This window comes from Oratosquilla oratoria, chromosome 26 (assembly GCF_046742065.1).
Source record: "Oratosquilla oratoria isolate Oo_2021 chromosome 26, ASM4674206v1, whole genome shotgun sequence".
NCBI lineage: Eukaryota > Metazoa > Arthropoda > Malacostraca > Stomatopoda > Squillidae > Oratosquilla > Oratosquilla oratoria.
In genome coordinates this window covers 57,624,584-57,632,083 of record NC_134802.1, presented here as the reverse complement: position 1 = coordinate 57,632,083, position 7,500 = coordinate 57,624,584, and positions in this window count along the sequence as shown.

Sequence of the window (7,500 nt, the reverse complement as noted above, 5' to 3'; positions counted from 1 at the left end):
TATGTGTGTGTGTGTGTGTGTGTGTGTGTGTGTGTGTGTGTGTGTGTGTGTGTGTGTGTTCAACACTATATATAGCGCAATGGGCTATGTCACTGTTCACATGTTACGTCTGAGCTGGGTTCGAGTCCTTAGCCTGATCACGTATCAGTTTCCGTATATGCTTCCATCGAGCTCTTCGTCAGTCTCGACCGTGATGGCATGGAATTAAAGTGAAAATGGATGTGGTTGAAGACATGAATATATATATATATACATATATATATATATATATATATATATATATATATATATATACATGAATATATATATATATATATATATACATATATATATATATATACAGGGTGACCCAAAAAACAAACCCTGCACACACTTTCTGTGATATATCTTTCATTCATTTACTTATCACCCTTATTTTGCAAGACATAAAAGGAACAACGCCTTTGAACACAACTAGAACTCAATGTAAGCTCCAGCAAAGAATATGCTGCCTCAAGCATTACTACAAGACAGGCTCGTTCAAGAAAGTGGAGGATAATTTTGTGCATCAGTTCGAATGTGAAAAGGCTCCCCACAAAAGAAGAATTTAGGACTGGGTGAACACTTCGAGAACTATGGGACAGTGGAGAACCTCAATACAGTGACAACCGTCCAAGACATTCAGGACACCCCACGAAGCGTACACCTGAGCTGGTCGAGAGCGTGAGAATAAGTTCAGCAGAGTCCGAAACGCCCTGTGCGCAAGCGAAGTCAGTCCCTTAGTATATCCCGTGAGACTTGCAGGAGAGTGCTAAGTAATGGATGTAAAGGCCTACCCATACAGAATACAGAAGAAGCAGACACTCACAGCCTCAGACAAGAAGCAGAGAAAGGCGCCTGTGCCAGTCAAGGTAATGGAGAAGGTCCAGGAGACTTCAATTCTCCTTTGGACCTCAGATGAAGCTCACTTCCAGCTTGAAGGAAAGGTAAACTCGAAGACAAATGTCTTCTGGGGAACTTCCAGACCCAATGAGGTAGCCGCCAAGCCTCTACACTCCCCTAAGTGCACGGTATGGACTGCAATCTCAACCAGAGGCATCATCGGACCATTCTTCATCGAGGAATCTGGCGCGATAGTAACAGTCACCAAGGAGTAGCATGTTGAGGTGCTCAGAACCTTCAAGAATGAGCTGCAGACCCTGTACCCGTCGCTTATGGGGAGGTTCTGGTCCCACCAAGATGGAGCAAGCTCTTAGACTCAAACCTGTCCCGAGATTGGCTGAAAGAGAACTCTGGTGGCCGGGTGATCAGTCTCCAGAGTGATTCTGACTGGGCACCTCACAGCCCAGACCGTAGTGCCCCAGACTTCTTTCTCTGGGGCTACGTTAAAGACAGAGTCTACGCAGGGAGATCCAGGACTATCACGGAACTCAAGGAAGCCATCAGGGAGGTTTGTAAGGACGTCATGGAGAACTTTGTGCTGCCCCTCAAGAAATGCACAGAGCTAAGTGGAGGTCATCTCGAACACATGCTCTAGAATAAAGAAGAAAAGCCCAAAGACTCTCATGTTTTTATATGACGTTTTAAACACAATAAGCTAGTTATCACCACAATTTCATATCATTCTTGCCGAAAATGAAGAAATGAGGCTTGTCGAAAGTTGGGGGCCCCTTTTTTTTTGGGGGGGGGGTTCCCTGTATACAAACATACATGCACACATGTACACACACACAACATATATATATACATATATATATATATATATATATATATATATATATATATATATATACAAACAGGCACACACAAGTCCGTGGGAGCTCCACAAACATGACCAGTTGATATCGTATGGTAATTTGTTGTTATGGTTGACGTCATCGTGAAAATTTTTGAATAAAATACTGGAAATCTACTAAACTAGTTGCTACACGTTTACTCAATAAGTCTGGCCAAATCATTAAATGATTTAGAGTAATATGAGTGCGTGATGATGATGATGATGATGATGATGATGATGATGATGATGATGATGATGATGATGGTCATGATGATAATGATGATGGTGATGATGATAATGATAATGGTGATGATGATGATGATGATGATGATGATGATGATGATGAAGACAATGGTGATAATGATGAAAATGACTTAGACGAAAATGAAGATGATGAAGATGAAAACGACGAGGATGAAAAAGGTGTACAAAGTAAAGAAGATGAAGATGAAAATGACGACGAGACGAAAAACATGATGAAGATGAAGAAGATGAGTACCATACGCCAGGAGACACGTAACTACGGCCTGAGCCGTCACCTTCGCCTTATGTGCTTGCACATATTAGGAATGACGATGCTAGAACAAGAGCACTAGGAGCGGAACTGGTACATTCAAGATCCTAAGATTTGTACTAACAGTACTAAACTCTAGAACCTTCCTTCATCGCTCCTGTATGGTTAGCTATCTAACCCCCCCTCTTCGACTGTTACCCTCCCCCCTTTCCCCCCATTCCGCCTTTTCAACCCCCCACCTCCACACGCCTTACAGCCCATCCACACCTAACCCGGACCGGTATGGATTATATATATATATATATATATATATATATATATATATATATATATATATATATATATATATATATTATATATATGTATTGGTGTGTGTGTGGTCTGGTGACATCCCCCTAAGACAGTAAGGCTGGAGGAAAGTGGGGGGCGGGGGGATTTCCTTTGATGACGTCATCGCCCTCAAGGTAGTACCTGGGGGGGATTATGGTGACACTGTCCCCCTCCTCCCCTCTCCCCCCCGGCTGTCGTCGTGACGACCTCTCAGGTTTATTGGATTGAGGTCGGAGAGGAGTCGAGGGGGGGAGAAGGGGGAGAGGGGGAGAAAGGGGGGAAAGGAGAGAGGGAGAAGGGAGGAGAGGGGGAGAATGGGGGAGAGGAGAGGAGGAGAAGGGGGAAAGGGGAGAAAGGGGGAAGAGGAGAGAGGGAGAATGGGGAGAGGGGGAGAAAGGGGAGAGAGGGAGAAGGGAGGAGAGGGGGAGAAAGGGGGGAGAGAAGAGAGTGGTCCGAGAGGTGGGGGGCGAGTCCGCGAATGGGGAGGAATCCGTGAAGGGAGATCTAAGACGAGGGGGGAGAAGGGGGAGAGGGGGGAGAGGAGGGAGAGGGGGAAAAAGGGGGGAGAGAAGAGGGGGTCCGAGAGGAGGAAGGCGAGTCCGAGAGTGGGGAGGAATCCGTGAAGGGGGGGATCTAAGACGAGGGGGAGAGAGAGGGAAGAGGGGGAGAAGGAGAAGAGGGGGGAGAGGGGGAGGGAGGAGGAGGTCCAAGAGTGGGGAGGAATCCATGAAGGAAGGTTCTAAGGCGAAGGGGGTGGGGAGAAGTCCGAGACCGGGGGTGGGGGATATCCGAGGTGGGGGGGATATTCTAGGTGGAGGTGGTCCAAAGGGGTTCTTCAAGGCGGGGCCCGGGGGACCTCCGGGCCATTTCCTGTATCGATCCTGGGTCCCCCCTCCCCCCCGGAAGGGCGTGCCTTCCCCCCCTCTCCCCCTCTCCCCCGGCTGTGGTGGGTTCGTTTTTGATCCCAGCCCGTGACCATAATCCCCCTAAGGGCACTGTTGACTGCCACCTGTCCGGCTCTCCGAACACACAGGGCAAAGGTGGCTAGTGTGCCCTGGTAAGGACGTGTCAGAGAAGGAGAGATAGATAGAGAAAAAAGAGATAGGGAAAGAGAGAAAGAGAGAGAAAAGAAGGAGCGAGAGAGAAAGAGATAGAGACAGAGAGAGGGGGAGGAAGAGAGAGAGAGAGAGAGAGAGAGAGAGAGAGAGAGAGAGAGAGAGAGAGAGAGAGAGAGATAGGTGAGGATAGATCCTGGGTAGGGATGGAATGGTGAAGAATAGGTGGGTGAGTGATAGGTGGATGAAAGTGAAGGAACGAATGGATGAGGAAGAACGGGGGATGGGGGGAAGAGAGAGGAAGAAAGAAGGAGAATAAAGAGAAAGAGAGAGATACGAAGAAGGAAAAGGAGAGGGAGGTGAAGAGGAGGAGGGGAGTGAGAGAAGTGGATGCGAAAAGGTGGAGAAGAGGGGAGAGGGGGGAAGAGGGGGAGAAGGGAAGGAGGAGAGGGGAGAGGGGGAGAGTAAAGGGGGGAGGGGGGCTTGTAACGAGCTCTGTGGGTTCTTATTGTTCGGTGCATTACGGGAGAGTAGTTGGCTCCCCACTTGGGCGATGGGGGGAGTGGGGAGGGGGAGGGGGAAAAGGGAGAGGAAGGGAAAGGGGGAGGGGGTGGCAACCAACTCGCCACTCTTGTTCAATGAAGTAATGGTGGTCACAGTATTTTGAACATTTGTACCTAGTTTTGTGTATACATGCGTAAATACATACATACATACATACATACATACATACACACACACACACACACATATATATATATATATATATATATATATATACATACATACATATATACATATATATATATATACATATGTATATATATATATATATATATATATATATATATATATATATATATATCACTGTCCAGTAATGTCGTTACACATTAGTAATTGCACTAAGAACCCACTATTATTTGGATTTAAGAAAAGAAGAAAATAACGGATTTCCGTATATTTCGATCACTTGCTGTGATCCTCTTCCGCGTGAAGAGGATCACAGCAAGTGATCGAAATATACGGAAATCTGTTATTTTCTTCTTTTCTTAAATCCAAATAATAGTGGGTTCTTAGTGCATATATATATGTATATATACAGTATATGCATAAGACATATGCACATGTGTACATAAGACACACGTATTTCATAAATATACAAAATCATACAAGCGTCTATGAATACATACATACATACATACACACACACACACATGCAAATACACATCCATGCACCAACATACATACACAGACACACAAACATTCACACACACGTATAGAAACACATACATGCATACGCCAACATACATACACAGAGACACCCACAACCAAATACAAGCATATAAACCCACTCTTACATACGCAAACACTCATATATGCAAATACATGTGCAAACACGCACACTCAAATTGCCACTCAATGACATTTTAGTAACATTGTATTTGTTTGTACTTACATTGCAAGACACTACCGGGGGAGGGTCTGAGAAGCAGCGAACGCGGACTGCAACTACAATGTAACTACATAACTTTAGTGGAACTTGTGCTAACAATTAACTTGAAACAAAGCATCCACCGAGAAACATCTCAACTCCCATCGGGGTTGTAATTATTAAGGGCAAATATGTACCAAAACTCAGGTGTATGAGGGGAGACGGGGAAAGAGAGGGAGAGGGGGGAGAGGGGGGAGAGGGGGAAGAGGGGAAGGGAAGGGTCGTATACGATAGTTTGTACAAGTATCGCCTGCGACAGTTATGTTTTGTTTGTGAAGGTTATAGGGGTGAGCGTTGTTTGATATTCGGTCGGATATGGATAGGATTTGTTAGGTCAGGTCAGGTTAGGTCACGTTAGGTTGGGTTAGGTTAGGTCACATTAGGTTAGGTTAGGTGACGTCAGGTTGGGTTAGGGTAGGTTGGGTTAGGTTAGGTCACATTAGGTTAGATTAGGTTAGGTCACATTAGGTTACGTTAGGTCACATTAAGTTAGGTTACGTTAGGTTAGGTTGGGTTAGGTTAGGTCACATTAGGTTAGATTAGGTTAGGTTACGTTAGGTTAGGTTAGGTCACATTAGGTTAGGTTAGGTTAGGTTAGGGCACTTTAGGTTAGGTTAGGTTAGGTTGTTCTAGGTTTTTTATTACGAAATTGTCCTAGTTAAGATCTTTTATCCTTTGATTTCGTTCTTTTTCTTTTTTCCATGAATTTGAGATGGAAATTTCAAATAATCAAATACAGAGTTAATGAAATATTGAAAAAGAGCAAATATGGTGACCTTTTGTTCCATAACAATGCCAGGTCCGTAGTGAAGGAGGAAACAAAGGAAAAGAAATACAGAAGAGGAGGAAGAGGTACAGGAGGAAGAATTGGAGGATGAAGAAACGAAGAATAAAGACGAAGAGGAAGAGGAGGAGAGATAGGAGGAGGAAGAGGAGAAGGAAGAGTAACAGTGGTAGTAGCAGGAGGAGGAGGAGGAGGAGGAGGAGGGAGAGAGGGTGGAGGAGGATTGGAGGGGTTGGTAGAGAGGGTGGAGGAGGAGGGGAGGGGGTGGGAGAGAGGGTGGAGGAGGAATCGAGAGAAGACGGGAAAAAGGAGGAGGGAAGAAGAGAAAGACAGATGAAAAGGAGGGAGAAGAGGAGGGGGGAAGAGGAGGAAGAAGAAGAGGACAAAAAAGAAGAAGAGGAGGAGAGAGGAGGAGGAGAAAGGGGGGGATGGAGGGGGAAAAGGAAGAGATAAAGACAGGATGATGGTATTACAGACACACACACACACACACACACGCACACACAAACACACACACAGACAAATACACACATATGCGCGCACACACACACACACACATACACACACACACAAACACATAGACAAACACAGACAAACACACAAACACACACACACACACACACACACACGCATGCGCGCACACACACACACGCATACACACACACACACATAAACACCCACACATGCGCGCACACACACACACACACACACAAACACACACACACTATGGCGAATTTCCCCACAACGAGGGTTGCCATATACTCTCGTGAGAGGACAGGTTTCATAACACTGATTGTGTGTGTGTGTGTGTGTGTGTGTGTGTGTGTGTGTGTGTGTGTGTGTGTGTGTGTGTGTGTGTGTGTGTGTGTGTGTGTGTGTGTGTGTGTGTGTGTGTGTGTGTGTGTGTGTGTGTGTGTGTGTGTGTGTGTGTGTGTGTGTGTGTGTGTGCGTGTGTGTGTGTTCACCTAGTTGTATTTAGCTAGCTGTATCTTACGGGAAGGGGAGCTATGCTCGTGATGTCCCGTCTTTGTATTTCGCAGTGTCTAGTTTGCTCTTAAATTCGTGTATAGTTTTTGCACACATTATTGTTTTATCCAGTTTGTTACAGATACCAACCACTCTGTGTGGAAAACTGTTTTTTTTTTCAGGTCTCTTCTATATGTGTGTGTGTGTGTGTGTGCGCGCGTGTGTCCTTTTTAAACCAGATAGTCTTCGTGGAGACAAACCCGCCAAACTGATCGAAAATGGCGTATTTTCTCAGATACCGACGTCGATATCATCGCCAAAATCGGCGATATCAGCGCCAAAAATGGCGATGTTACTGTCAAAAGTAGTTATATTACCGCCAAAAACGGCTATATTACCGCTACAAGCAGCTATATTACAGCCAAAAGTGGCTAAATTACCGCCAAAAACGGCTGTATTACCGCTAAAAGTTGTTATATTACCGCCAAAAGTTGCTAAATTACCGCAAAATATCGGCTAAATATCCGCCAAAAGTGGCAAAATCATCGCCAAAATGGCTATAGTCCCGCAAAAAAGACGACATTACCGCCAAAACAACCCACA